General features: G+C 44.1%; 1 pseudogene; it reads left to right on the top strand.

The window, feature by feature from the left end:
* Positions 1-9,079: 9,079 nt before the first annotated feature.
* Positions 9,080-14,849, top strand: LOC109772277 (uncharacterized; annotated as a pseudogene).
* Positions 14,850-15,787: the final 938 nt, after the last annotated feature.

Raw genomic sequence — 15,787 nt, 5'->3', positions numbered from 1 at the left:
TTCAAGCTCCTCTCCAAAGCAGGCTTACTGGGCCTACCTGTTCTGTGCTGCCCTGTGGGCCTACTGGGCCTTTGCGGGCCTGCGTCCTGGCCCAACAACACGTTCGGTTTCTAGTCGTATGCAGGCCGCTCTGGCCCAGTAGGCGGGCTTTTTTATTTTCTTTTTTATTTTGCTTTATTTATTTTTGTTTTATTTATTTTTGAGTTTTTTTTTTCTGTATTTAGAGTTTCTTTGTGAATATTTTTGCTTTACGTACAAAAAATTACAAACTTTCTGTTAGTGCCGGTAGTTTTCAAATTTGTATAATTTAAATTTTGAATTATTTGAAATTTGTGTGAATCACTAGTTTGTGAATAACTTAACTTTGAAAATAGATTTTTCAGTGATTCTTTTTTCTATGTTTAATATTAGTGTGTTTTATCATTATATTCAATTTGATAATGCTTAGGTTATTTAAAAAATGAAATGCCTTTGTAACAGATGAGTTTTCGTCCGAAACCCTGATACTTCGAAAGAGATTGTCCATTTTGTACACGAAGTGCATCCAGTTTTTGCGGTAACCCTCTCTACTTTTTTGCACATGCTATGTGGGTGAAATTATGATACCATGCCAACTTTTAACCTTTTCTGAGTTCATTTGAAATGCTTTTCAATTCCAGGGTCATTTAGCTGAAAAATCAGTAAATGCATGAAAGAATTTGTTTGCACATAAAATTTCTTCGCGTTTCAAATGCCAAAACACATAACTACCCTAACTATTACAGAGATTCCCTCCTGGGTGTGAAAAACAGAAGAAAGTGATGATAGTGAAGCCGATCACATCCCAGATCTTTGGGTGTGAAACTTTTTCTTCGCGTGTGTCCCTTTGCGCCGTAGCCATGGAAAATCTTCATCATTTAACTGGATGCTTGGGTCAATATTCACTCTGAATGGAGCAATTTCATCAAACTTTTCATAATCTTCTGACATGTCTGTCTTTTCATTCACTCCCACGATGTTTCTCTTCCCAGAAAGAACTATGTGGCGCTTTGGCTCATCGTATGATGCATTTGCTTCCTTATCTTTTCTTTTTCTCGGCTTGGTAGACATGTCATTCACATAGAAAACCTATGCCACATCATTGGCTAGGACGAATGGTTCGTCTGCATACGCAAGATTGTTGAGATCGACTGTTGTCATTCCGTACTGCGGGTCTTCCGTTACCCCGCCTCATGTCATATTGACCCATTTGCACCGAAACAAAGGGACCTTCAAACCACGTCCATAGTCAAGTTCCCATATGTCCTCTATGTAACCAGAATATGTTTCCTTTCCCGTCTTGGTTGTTGCATCAAAGCGGACACCACTGTTTTGGTTGGTGCTCTTCTTATCTTGGGCGATCGTGTAAAATGTATTACCATTTATCTCGTACCCTTTGAAAGTCATTATATTCGAAGATGGTAACTGGGACAGCGAGTACAGGTCATCTTCAATAGAGGCGTCATGCATGGTACGTGTCTGCAACCAGCCGGCGAATCTCCTGGTTTGTTCACGTGTAATCCAGTCATCAGACCGCTCCGGGTGTTTGGAGCGTAGAAAATTCTTGTGTTCGTCCATATACGGAGCCACCAAGGCGGAATTCTGTAGAACTGTGTAGTGTGCTTCAGTGAGAAAATGTCCGTCCATACATATTATTTGATTCCCTCCTAGTGTGCCTTTTCCATCCAGTCTGCCCTTATGCCGCGATTCAGGAACACCAATCGGCTTAAGGTCAGGAATAAAGTCAATACAAAACTCAATGACCTCCTCATTTTCATGGCCCTTGGAGATGCTTCCTTCTGGCCTAGCACGGTTATGAACATATTTCTTTAAGACTCCCATGAACCTCTCAAAGGGGAACATATTGTGTAGAAATATAGGACCCAAAACGTTAATCTCTTCGCATAGGTGAACTAGGACATGCGTCATGATGTTGAAGAAGGATGGTGGGAACACCAACTCGAAACTGACAAGACATTGCACCAAATCATTCTCTAACCTTGGTATGATTTCTGGATCAATTACCTTCTGAGAGATTGCATTGAGGAATGCACATAGCTTCACAATGGCTAATCGAACGTTATCCGGTAGAAGCCCCCTCAATGCAACCGGAAGCAGTTGCGTCATAATCACGTGGCAGTCATGAGACTTTAGGTTCTGGAACTTTTTCTCTGCCATGTTTATTATTCCCTTTATATTCGACGAGAAGCCAGACGGTACCTTAATACTGAGCAGGCATTGAAAGAAGATTTCCTTCTCTTCTTTGGTAAGAGCGTAGCTGGCATGACCCTGATGTATGCCGTCTTTTTCGTGCATACGTTGCCGGTCCTCCCGTGCCTCAGGTGTATCTTTTGTCTTCCCATACACGCCCAAGAAGCCAAGCAGGGTCACGCAAAGATTCTTCGCCACGTGCATCACGTCGATTGCGGAGCGGACCTCTAGGTCTTTCCAATAGGGCAGGTCCCAAAATATAGATTTCTTCTTCCACATGGGTGCGCGTCCATCAGCGTCATTTGAAACAGGTTGTCCACCAGGACCCTTTCCAAAGACTACCTTCAAATCCTTGACCCATGTACATCAGCACCAGTACGGTGGCGAGGCTTCGTCCGGTGATCCGCCTCACCTTTGAAATGCTTGCCTTTCTTTCTTACGGGATGCCTGCTCGGAAGAAATCGACAATGTCTCAGGTACACATTCTTCCTACAATTGTCCAAATATATACTGTCGGTATCATCCAAACAGTGCGTGCATGCGCGGTATCCCTTGTTTGTCTGTCCTGAAAGGTTACTGAGAGCAGGCCAATCATTGATGGTCACGAACAACAACGCCTTTAGGTCAAATTCTTCCCCCATGTGCTCATCCCACGCACGTACACCTGTTCCATTCCACAGCTGTAAGAGTTCTTCAACTAATGGCCTTAGGTACAAATCAATGTCGTTGCCGGGTTGCTTAGGGCCTTGGATGAGCACTGGCATCATAATGAACTTCCGCTTCATGCACAACTAAGGAGGAAGGTTATACAAACATAGAGTCACAGGCCAGGTGCTATGGTTGCTGCTCTACTCCCCAAAAGGATTAATGCCATCTACGCTTAGACCAAACCATACGTTCCTTGCGTCATCTGCAAACTCCTTCCCGTACTTTCTCTCGATTTTTCTCCACTACGACCCGTCAGCGGGTACTCTCAACTTTCCGTCTTTCTTACGGCCTTCTCTATGCCATGGCATCGCCTTGGCATGCTCTTTGTTTTGGAACAAACGTTTCAATCGTGGTATCATAGGAGCATACCACATCACCTTGGCAGGAATCATCTTTCTGGGGCGCTCGCCCTCGACATCACTAGGGTCATCGCGGCTGATCTTATAGCGCAATGCACCGCATACCGGGCAAGCGTTCAAATCCTCGTACTCACCGCGGCAGAGGATGCAGTCATTAGGGCATGCATGTATCTTCTGCACCTCTAACCCTAGAGGGCAGACAACCTTCTTTGCTTCATACGTACTCTCGGGCAATTCGTTGTCCTTTGGAAGCATATTCTTTATCATTACCAGCAACTTTTCAAATCCCTTGTCAGATACACCATTCTCTGCCTTCCATTGCAGCAATTCCAGTGTGGTGCCCAACTTTTTCTTGTCAGCTTCGCAATTCGGGTACAACAATTTCTTGTGATCCTCTAACATGCGCTGCAACTTCTTCTTCTTCAAATCACTTGCGCAGTTTCTCTTTGCATCGGATATGGCCCGACCTAGATTTTTAGCGGGCTCATCTGATGCCTCTTCTCCAGCTTCTTCCCACATTGCCGGCTCAGCTTCTTCCCCCATTGTTGTATCATCGTATTCAGGGAACCCATGTCCAGGATAGCTGTCGTTGTCCTCTTCTTCCTCATTGTCTTCCATCATAACCCCTCTTTCTCCGTGCTTGGTCCAAACATTATAGTGGGGCATGAAACCGGACTTAAACAGGTGGACGTGAATGGTTCTTGACGTAGAGTAATTGTGATCATTCTTACAGACAGCACATGGACAAGGCATAAAACCATCCGCCTGCTTGTTTGCCTCAGCCGCAAGCAGAAAAGTATGCACGCCATTAATGAACTCGGGAGAGTATCGGTCATCATACATCCATTGTCGGCTCATCTTCATTACACAACACCGAAAAGACCAAATTAATACAAGTTCATACATATATATAGTTCATACAACACTTAAATGCAACAAACAAATAACTCTCTAGCTAAAGCATTTAAATGCAACAACAAATGCGATCAAGATCGCAACTAAGGTAACAATTGATCCAACAGCATAATGATACCAAGCCTCACTATCAATGGCATATTTTCTAATCTTTCTAATCTTCAAGCGCATTTTCTCCATCTTGATCTTGTGATCATCGACGACATCGGCAACATGCAACTCCAATTCCATCTTCTCCCCTTCAATTCTTTTCAATTTTTCTTTCAAATACTCGTTTTCTCTTTCAACTAAATTTAACCTCTCGACAATAGGGTCGGTTGGAATTTCCGGTTCACATACCTCCTAGATAAAAATATCTATGTCAACTTGATGGGCATAATTTGTCATAAACACGAAATGCAATAACTAGTTTTAAAAGAGAATATACCACATCCGAATCATAACAAGGACGAGGGCCGACGGGGACGGATATCAAAACCATGGCATTATGTATAACAAACAACGTACGGGTAAGATAATTATACGAGTAACTATATATCCAAATCACACAAACATCAATTTGGTAATGTAAAACATTCATGAACAAGAGGCTCACCACAAGGTGGTGCCGGCGACGGGACGGTGCGGGCGATCGACGGTGGTTACGACGGAGATTTAGAAGGCACTAAGTAAACCACACCTACATATGCAAACTAAGTGTTATTTTTGACCTCAAATTGCATATAAATCAAATACTAGCACATATAATTCCTCCCAAATTACTAAACTCACAAATTATTCACTATACAAAGCATTGCAAGAGCTAATCTAGCAATGAGAGATGAAAGGACAAAGTTGCTAACCTTTGTGATCATTTGAATGGATGAGGGCCTTCAAATCTTGTCAAATTTTGGGCAAAATGTGTGATGAGCTCGAGAGGAAGAGGGGAAGAACAAAGAGGAGAGGGGAAAGGGGAAGAACAGAGCGAGCTCGGGTGGACGAAGGGTTTATGTAGGATGACCTTTAGCACCGGTTCATGCCACGAACCAGTACTAAAGGTGCTGGAGGGGCCCCAGACTGACAACATCCTGCCACCACTCACTTTAGTACTGGTTCGTGGCACGAACTGGTGCTAAAGGTTCGCCACGAACCGGTACTAATGAGAGCGTCCGGCTAGCCGTTGGAACCGGCACTAATGCACACATTAGTGCCGGCTCAAAATCAAACCGGCACTAATGTGCTTCACATTTGACCCTTTTTCTACTAGTGAAGTGCAAGGGTTCATAGGAAGTAACAAGATTTTGCTTCAGTGAGAAATCAAGGTATCAATTCGCGTAAGTACAAATTTCCTAAACCAATAATAAGTTCCGCAACAAAAAGAAAACTTCACTTGTGCCTCCAACAACACTAAGAAGTGTGTCAAGCTTACTGGCTGAGATAATGACGTGCGAGCTAGGGTGGCGCGGGTGTGGCGGCGCACACCGGCGAGGAGCACGAGAGGGCAGGGGCGGATTTAGTGGGGGTGTCGTGGGTGCCATGACACCCCCTCCAGATTTCTATAATAAAATTTACTATATAGTTAACACTAAATATAGATCAAGTTTTTGTTATTTTAAGAGTATTTGTTGAGATTATGATGATGTTTAGTGTAAACTTTGAACTGTTGCACTCCAAGCTTGCGATTCTATAGGTCTGGCACTGCGAGAAGGGATGAGAAGCGGCGGTAGCGAAGAGGGCGAGACGGGGGGGGCTGAGCTCCCAAGGGTTGCGACCAGGGGTGGTGTCGTGCCCCTCTTTTTGGCCGTCTGTTGCGCTCAGAGGGGTGGGCGAGTGGCAGTGACCTGCGAGGAGAGGGAGAGCGAGTGTCGATGTCCTGCTGCGATCATGGGGCAGGGTGGTTGGTGTTGACAGCGGGCGAGTGGAGGAGGTGTGGGTGAATAGGGGGGGGAGGAAGCGGGAGGCAGCTAGGGTTCTCTCACTAGAACGAGGGGTTCTTATATGTCTCTATGTAAAATCCTGACTTTATCCCGGCCAAACCACCGAATAGCCCACCAATGCCATCTTAAAAAAAATTCCAATGGGTCACATGGATCGGTGAAACATCAAAAGGGCGAGGTTGCTCAAGGCCGAGATCGGATGGTGGAGCTCGCTTATGAAAATTAGTCCAACAGACTAGAAGTTTCGGTGAATGTGGGATCCGGGTTTTACTTAAGGCGTGTTCGGAATCTCTCCGACTCTCCCGTCTGTTAACTCCGCTCCGCGCGAGGAGCGCGGTCTGAGCCGCTCCCAGCAATATTGCTGGCGCTCCGTCCGCTTCGGGAGTTGTTGGGGCGGAGCGGATAGTATCCGAACAGGGCCTTATTATAGCTCTCTGATCTTTTCTTTTTGAGGTGAATAGCTCTCTGATCTGAGTAGTACTTTTTTTTTGAGGAATATCTGAGTAGTACTCGTACAAGATGCATGTTGGAGCGCAACCAAACCGACTCTCGCTCGGCCCGGCCTGGATATATAGGAGCAACCCGACCAGACCGGCTATCTCCTCGCCTAACCTACACCGGATATATGATCTGACTACGAGGGCAGGGAAGTTACAAATCCCACGCATCGATTGATCGAGCGATGGATCCCACTCCCCACCGCCGGAATCGAATCGATCGCGTGGTCGACTGCAAGGTCTACGACGCCTTCAATCTGCCGGCATGCCCAACTTCCCTCTGCCACCCACTCCCCGATGCCACGCCCGACTACTATAGCTACGAGCAGCTCAAGGTCACCGTCTCCGTTTCCCTCTCTATTCTATCTACTTGTACTACGAATTGACCCTTTTTCTTTTCTTCGACCCCCCCAACCTGATTGCGGGATCTGAAACTTAGGGCTTATAGTTGGGGAGTTCTTTTGTTACTCGGGTGTTTCTTGATGTCAATCGGTCCTACACCCACTAATGTTAAGAACGCTATTATATTATGAAATTAGGGAGTAGTTATTAATTAATCTAGAAAAATGTCAATACGTTCTAGATACATTTCCGTCTTATAAACACCTGATGTTGTAAATCTAGGCATATTTTTTCAATTAGTTTTGAACGAAGGGAGTACAAAATCTAACTTAATGTTGGTTTGTCAGCAGCCGTCGGATATGATGCTGCTTCGGGCTGGCAGATTGGCTACTACCCGCCAGGCCACCCACAACGCCGACGCATGGAAAAAATTACTAGAAAATACCGAGATGATCAGGACCAGCATGACGGACGCCCGACAAAAATGAGAAAATATCGAGAGGAGGACCAGTATGACGGAGCCGCGACCAAGGTGGTGTTACTGACTCGGATGCTCTCATCGGACGACCACATCGAGGAGGACGACTTCTACCAGGACTTCCTACGGGATGTCATGATTTGGGCGCGCAAATATGGCAACCTAGTGAGGGTCGTCATCCCACGGCCCAGCCCTGGCGGGCGCTCCCGTGGTCGCAGGGGTCGGAAGGGTGTTCCTGGAGTACTCGTGCCACCATGGCTCGACCCGTTGTAGGAGGAGGATGCACCGCAGGTGGTGGGCCGAGAGGCGGATTGTTGCAGGGTTCTACCCCGAGGACAAGTTTGCTGCCGGAGACTATGGATACGAGAGTGGAGACTACCCTCGAAACGAGTAGGATGAATTTTCAGCTACTCCATCCGTCCTCCGTCCTTTGAGTATAATATAAGACGTTTTTGCTACCTGCGTCTTATATTATGCGACGCAGGAAGTAATACTTATTTCATACTAGTTGATTGATCTGTTATTACGTGCAATCAATTTGGAAGCACCTTGTATGAAACAGGTTGTTGCAAGTTCCATGTGTTATGATAATATATGTAATAATCGGTCACAAGTTTAATGTGTAATAATCGGTCACAGTAAGCACTTGGATGGACCTTCCTTCGTGCCACAGCTTCAAGCATAATAGTTTGAGCTTCTGCCAGTCCATTGCTGCTAAATACTCCCTCCGTCTTTACAGAGGGAGTGCTACTTTGTGGTGTTGGTAGTCTTACAAAGTCAAGGGGGAATACTTTGGTTAAACCTGAGAAAACAAATTAACATATGCATCTAGTTGACTTTTTTTTTAGTGTTCATCTTCTTGGTTCTTAAAGTATCCCCCATTATGGCAGACTGGTATTCCAACAGCGGGTTAAGACCATGACAAATCTTCATCTTCCGATTCCACGCGGTAAACTGTGTATTAGAGTACTCCTTCCGTCCCAAAATTCTTGTCTTAGATTTGTCTAAATATGGATTTATCAAGTCATGGTTTAGTATTAGATACATCCGTATCTAGACGAATCTAAGACAATTTTTTGGGGACGGAGGGAGTACTTCATAAGAGGGAAGCTAACATGGTTAGCTCTTTTATAGGAGCCCAGAAATTAAGAGAAGGTCATGTTTCTATCCTCGGGTTAAATAATTCATTCTGGAAACATCATGATAAATATCTTGCGTACACATATATTCCCTCCGTTCTAAAATAAATGTCTTTATTTTGTACTAACTCTAGTATAAAGTTGTAATAAGATGAGAACTGCTACACGTACGATGAATTTGTACGATTTTGCGTACGACAGTCCTCAGCAGCCATTCGATCAACTGGACGTACGAGTGAGATCACATCGTACAAAGTCGTACACACTATTCATCGTACGCACAACAATTTCGTAATAAGATTGAGACACTTATTTTTGAGATGGAGGGAGTATGTACTTTAAGAGCGAACAATCAAACTGTTAGACTTGAGGTATGCAACACATACTCAAATACAGTAGTGAAAGCAGAAGTAGGAAATTCATCTCCATTGACAGTGACCTTTTTTCTAGGGAGAGTTGGATTAACAGTTTGATGGGCCGGAATTGTCACGCTAGGCCCATGAACATGTCACACATCTCTTCCCCAATCCCCATGGTGGTGGTGGTGCTGGTGCCCTCTTCCCCATCCCGCCGCCGCACAAAGCCAGCCAGCGTCGCCTACCCACAGATCTCGCTGGGCGAGGCGGAGGCGGAGCCTGACCTCCAGCTCCCAAGCCCTCTGCTACAAGTCGACGAGGGGCGGCCGCTAACCCCTCTGTTCGGCACCGGCCCCAGGCCCTCTTCCACCGTCGCCCCACAAGCGCTGCAGCCTTCGTCCATGGCGATCTTGGAAGAAATTTCGGCCAAGTGTGAATCCCTTTCTCCTCCTCTTTCATTTCTAGAGTTTATTTGTCGTGTCTTTTGCTTGTGTGTGTGAACTCTGAACATCGGACAGTCCTTTTGTAGTTCTGTTAAAGGTGCTGCGCTTATATCGTCTTTAAAATGTTAGGGTTTAGGTATGTCATCTTGCTGTTATACAGCCGTTATGCTGCTGAAAATTGATGTGACAAAAGGAGACAAGGCATGAAGAATCCATCTTGTGAACAGGTACGGCTGAATTGTCTTTTCCATGCCCTGCTAGCTTCAGTTAGTACATATTTAGTGGTATTTTGGATGTGAACTTTCAAAGTAGTGGTATTTTCGCAACAGCGAAATATTTAGTGGTATTTTAGAGATTGATAAAAATTGCAATGGTATACAGACAGTTTCCTCTTCCTCCACCCCGTTCCCCACGGACGCCAATAAAGAAATGGGAGGCGAGAGGCAGCCACCGGCGGCCGCAGCAGTCACCGTATCCAAGGTGCTCGACGATGACGACCTCCTCATCGAAATCCTTCTCCGCGTCGGTTTCCCCACCACCCTCGTCTGCGCCGCCCTCGTCTGCAAGCGCTGGCTAGGGCATGCCTCCGACCGCGCCTTCCTTCGCCGTTTCCGCGAGCTCCACCCGCCCCGCCTCCTCGGCTTCTACATCGACGACTTTGATCTTCCGCCCGGCTTGACATCAGTGTTGTCCCAGTGCTGCCTCAGCCCCCAGAGCTTGCTGTTGTCGTCCGCCGTGCAAGCTTCAAATTGGAAACCAACAATGCCAGGTCTGCTACAATCCAGGACTGCCAGAACGGCAGCATCTTCTTCACCTTGTACAATGGCAGAAGCGGAAACTCAGCCAGAGTGCACTGCCTGTTGTGCCCCGAGAGAGATCTATCCAACCTCCCACAACTCCCACGCCCTGGACTCGAGCGTAACTGCACTTTCAAACAAGTTCTTTCCAAAGAAGAAGGGGATGGCATGTCCTACTACTACTTGTATGTGGAGTCTAGCAGGCGCGCAGAAACAGAATCTATCCTACACGTATATATGTTGCAAGATGGTTCCCGATGGACGCATCATCTCTTGGACATAGACAACTTCCCTGAACCACGATGGAAACTGAAAGCTGTGCTCGTTGATAATAAAATCTACATGGCGGCTGCCGAGAGTGCCATTATTGTTTTGGATTTGTCGGACTTGAGTCTCTCTACAATTCGGCTTCCGCAAGGTGTGGCGCATGGCGTCACCGGCACCACTATGTTGGCACGTGCTCATGATGCTTCTGGTGTATATCTCATCCATGTTGAGGAGTTTCAACTTCGCATCTGGCTCTACAAGGGGGGAAACTGGTCACTGGTGGATACCTTTTTTTTGCGTGAGATGTGTGCTAACTTGAGGAATTCATGTTGCACAATCGAGGATGAATAGACTCCTAACACTGAACCAGGTGGTGGACTATGGTGACTTTGTGTTCTTGAAGATGGGTGAATGTGCACTCCAGTTGGACATCAAGTGCAGGACACTGCGTAAGGTGTATGAAGCAAAAAATGGTCGTTTGGGTTTTAATATCCATCCTTTTATGATGATCTGGCCTCCCACATTCCCAACGCTCAAGTATGATGCTGCAAGGTTTGTCTTTTGGCCCTTGGATTATCTGTATACTGCCCTTTTTTTTGCATGAATGTATACTGCCGTTGTTGAGCTTACAGAATTTGTAATGTATGTCCATTACACTGTCGAAATGTGTTAGGTATATGATTGATTCCTTTGAGATATTTTAACAATATGTTTTCCATAAGAATGCTTGCCATAAGAAGATTTGAAATCACTTGTGTACTGTGGTAATATTACATGGCGCTTATTGGTGCTCATTATAGGGGGCACACTTTTGTAATACGGGTGTTGCATGGATGATGAGGGTGTCCCTTGCGCGTCGAGAAGGACCATGTGGATAGATTAAAGAAAATAGAATTTTCCTAGTTGCCAAAAGATTACGCAAGAGTCCCTTTAAATATGACGGGCCCCTAAGGCAAAGAATCTGCTTGGGTATCATTTGTACTAAGGAATAGTGCAGTGAAAAGAAAAATTCTAACATGATTTGTTCACAATATATTTGACGCTTGCTATTTTTTTGGTATAAGGACTGCCAACAGATGCTAAAATCAAGTAAAAGAACAACTCGTAATAAATAATATATATGAAAATTAGTACATGGCAAAGGTGGACCGATCCTAATGACAACTGACGCCCTACCAACTTGCAATCTTCAAAATCAGGCTTCAGCTGCAGTTGTTGCACATTTTGCCTGAAGTGATCTTGCCGTGCTTATTTCCTTAAACAAGCCTAAAAGATCAAGGGATGATAATAATGGCGAGTTTTCGCATCTTTTCTTGTCACAAGCTTGACGATGTTTTTCCTAAGCTTGTTAAATGTTTAAGAACATATAACAACATGCATTTCAGAATTCACATCCTTTTTGCGTATCATGATAGTCATTCAGATATCTGAATCTGAAGAGAGCTAGGATATTCTGAAAAATTGCGGAGCTGTAAACAGTCAGATCAACTAACCGACTTCTCCTATCCTTAGTGAAGTGAACTGTGGAGCTTTAAACAGTCATATCAAGTAATTGACTCCTAATTCCTTAGTGAAATGAGTAGTTTGCGTTAATGGTCAGATAACAAATTCTGGATACTACTCCCTCCGTCCCATAAAATATAGTAGTGTCAAAAACGCTCTTATATTATGGGACGGAGGGAGTAGTAAATATCTTAAATGCATCTCCCTAGTCTCAACAAAGAAGAAGCTGTCAGCAAGAATGGTCCCATGAAACATATTTTTAGATGGCCCATGCAAACTGTATGTATAAAGATAATAGCTTCGATTTTTTTTCTAGAATACGCATGAGTATGCGTATCTTATATTGAAAGAAGAAGAGGGTGAGACACCCATCCATCGTTTTTACAGGCTGGGCACATCATGACACCATAGCTTAGAATTTTGTATTGGTTGAAAAATATATTTGCTTCGTCAAGACTGCAACATCTTGTTGCAGAAAGGGGTGACAGTTTTCCAAGGTAGAATTTGTGTATGCTTTATTTTATGTATGAGAACATTTTGAAAAGCTTCCATGTGTGACATATATAATGACTTTGGAACAAAATTTTTACTTTTTATATCCATTGTAGCATTATAATGTTTAACGAAAAAAATAAACAACATAAACATGGAGCCACTGAGTCTATACAAATATTGCAAAATTAGACATGTTGATTTATGCATTATCAGTATGCACAGTGTCGTAGGAATCGACACATGCATGTCATAGGTCCTCCACATTCTTTAGGTGTTTGTTCTGTTGATAAATGGGGGCAATATGAGGACTGTTGGACAGCCCGGACGTTTAGGGAGGCTTTGAGTGGGGTCCGGTTGGATCAACTTTTTCCTTCTCTCTCCTGTCAGGTCAGTGGTCCTGCGTCCGCCTGGTCAATTTGGGGAGTCCGGCTGTAGATGCTCTTAGAGAATGGAAGGATTTATATGGACTCAAGACTAGTTAGAGAATTAGATTCGATAGTGTCGATGGCTGTCATTGTCGTTTGCTTGACATGTACTGAAGTATGATACTACGACAGGCAGGATACTGGGAATGGTTACTTCTGTTAACACTTGTGTTCCACAACGTATGGCATTCTTCTGAATTTGTTCTTCTCACAGTTTCATAATATTACCTCTGTCCCAATTTACTGTCTTAGATTTGTCTAGCTACAGATGTATCTAGCACTAAAACGTGTCTAGATACATCCGTATCTAGACCAAATCTAAGACAAGTAATTCGGGACGAAGGGAGTAGTAAATTCATGGTGGCGGTGAAAAATGGCTTGTTTGTTATCTTAGCTTGGACCATCATTCTGCTGCATCACTGTTCTCTAAACTATCAGTCGCACTTAAATGCGAAACTAAAATGTTTGGACTACAAAAGTAGAATTTTTTTTCAGTATGATGATGTATATATTGGAAGGATGCTTGTTTAGTGGATTGTATATTTCTTATGCATGGTTCCTAATTCAGATATATCGTAGTGAAAATTTTCCTTCCAGTGGACAATGCTACAAGTTGACTGTGGCTAACTTGTGATTGCTTGTCATTTGTTCTTCTACGATTAGAGGTTTGTTTTACTGCAGTGCTGTATAGTGGAAAGTTGCATGTATGCGATATCAAGACATTTAACCTATACCCCTGGAGTTTAAAAATAAATGCCATTTTGACTTTCTAGCGTACGTAATATTTTCCTGTCATTGTACTAGCCAGTCGTCTTTGTTGTCCATTTGATATTAGGATACTTAATTATCTCCGTCCTGACCTTTGTTATGTTTACTTTGAAACAGAGATGCAATGGGGAGAAGAATTATACCAGGAAGCTCATGGATGGCACCTATGCCGAGAGTGACCAGGGCGGCATCAAGGAAGAGCAGTAGGTGACTGCATTTCCTCTAGTACGTGGTAGCAGTATTAACTGTATTTATTATAACCTTTTCTGCAAGTTGTCCTTCCTGCAAGCATACAAGTTTAAGCTGGCATTGAGGACTCTGGAAGACAAATTAAAGGGCTGAGAGCCTGAGACATAGAAATAATGATAAAAGCAAATGAGTTAACAGTAATTCAGTTCTTGGAAGAGTCTGATTTTTTTTCCATATTAGTATTAGTATGCTTTGCTCAAAGTGGAAGAAAAGGCTGTTAAGTTGTCACAACAATCTGTTTCGCCCTATTGCACATTGTAAATTGTCAATGTTCTGTTGCGTCTTGCAGCGAGCTAAACACTTTGCTTGTTTGGCCTGTCGTGATTACCACCATCACATGCGCTCTGCTGCGGTGTTTTCTCCTCCTCAGCGTATCTTACCCTTTGTGTGTTTATTTTGTCGTTTGCAGCGGAAATCTGGTTATGATCCAAGTGAAAGCGAAGCTATATTTCCTAACAGGGAGAAAACCTAGGAATTATTAGCTTTATCATGCGCTAGACATTTCAGTGTGTACTGCAATGTTTTAGTTTGCCAAAGTGGTGTGCAAAATCTGGGATCATTTCTTCTTTGACAGTGCATGTACAAGAGGTTTCATAACTGCACTCTGATCCAGTGAAATTATGTCGCAACGCTTGAACATACTGCAAGTGTAACTAACAAGTTTGAAGAAGAAGAAGAAAAATGGAAGCGTCATGCACCATTGCTTTCATTTTTCTTTCAAAGTATTGACAGCACAAATTGATAGAACACAGGTTATCTGGTTACGCTAGAGTCTTGTTTTCGCTGGTAGAACTTGAGGTTGTTAAAGGAAATTCACAGGAAGCATGTAATGGGTGGTGATGAGCAGATTGGCCAAGGAAATATTTTGGTCTGTAAGGGAGCTATATATTCTGTTTCCCGAACTGCATACTGCAGTGTTTTAGTTTACCCAAGTGCTATGCAAAGCCTGAGAGATGGTACTTGTAGAAGAGCTATGCTTGTGTTTGCCAAAGTGTTGGCGAAAATAGCTCTTTTATAAGTTCTCTACAATAGACTTAACTTAAGCTTGCACAGTACATAGACTAAAGATTCAGACACATATGTACCTGCTAGTATTTCAAATAAGTCAATTTCACGGCCATAATAATGGGAGTGAGTTTGCATGGAAGCAATTTCACAACCATGTACTGATCCATTATACCAAGCTAATCACAATATTCATGGCATAACATAACAGAGCATAATAGGCATTAACTCCCGTGTGTTGTTACCGATTGAGACCTCGAACAGCAATGCACTCATACCTGGGCAGCCACATTACCAAAGATCATATTAAACCCAAGTAATCCTCATCTAACAAAGTACAGAAGTCAAAGGCTTAGAGCAACTAGGGATAAAATTCCTGAATCCATGATCATGGCACACCTCCTTACATAATTAGATATTCCAGGCCATCAGGCTACATATTCTCCTCCACCCATGGCACCCTCCTCCCCCGCCCCCTTTAAACCAGAGGCAACTCAGTCTTGTGGATGGACCAGCGAAAGGTCCTCAGGTGCATCCAGGTGAACATCATGGTGAAAGCGAAGGCCATCATCGCGTTCTGCCAGCACATGATCTGGTGCTGCCAGGACATCCCCGGCACGAGGAAGCTCAGGAGGATGTAGATGGCGCTGATCGACAGCATCACACCGATCTCCACAAGCGACCTCTTGTACTTCTTCGACTCGTCAACTGCCCGTGCCCTCGTTGCTGCGTCTTTAGCTGCCCACATCTCGTTCTTGGCCACCATCTCGAACGTACTCCCCGCCTCAGAGCCAAGATAAGACAGGCAGAGACCAAGTCAATCGCACGATGTAATATCTCAAGATTCTGAGGAATAACAAGTCTTTTACAATCTACATCACCACAGGTCTCAGCAA

The sequence above is a fragment of the Aegilops tauschii genome, chromosome 5, assembly GCF_002575655.3.
Source record: "Aegilops tauschii subsp. strangulata cultivar AL8/78 chromosome 5, Aet v6.0, whole genome shotgun sequence".
Taxonomy (NCBI): Eukaryota; Viridiplantae; Streptophyta; class Magnoliopsida; order Poales; family Poaceae; genus Aegilops; species Aegilops tauschii.
This window is presented reverse-complemented; position numbering and strand designations above follow the sequence as displayed.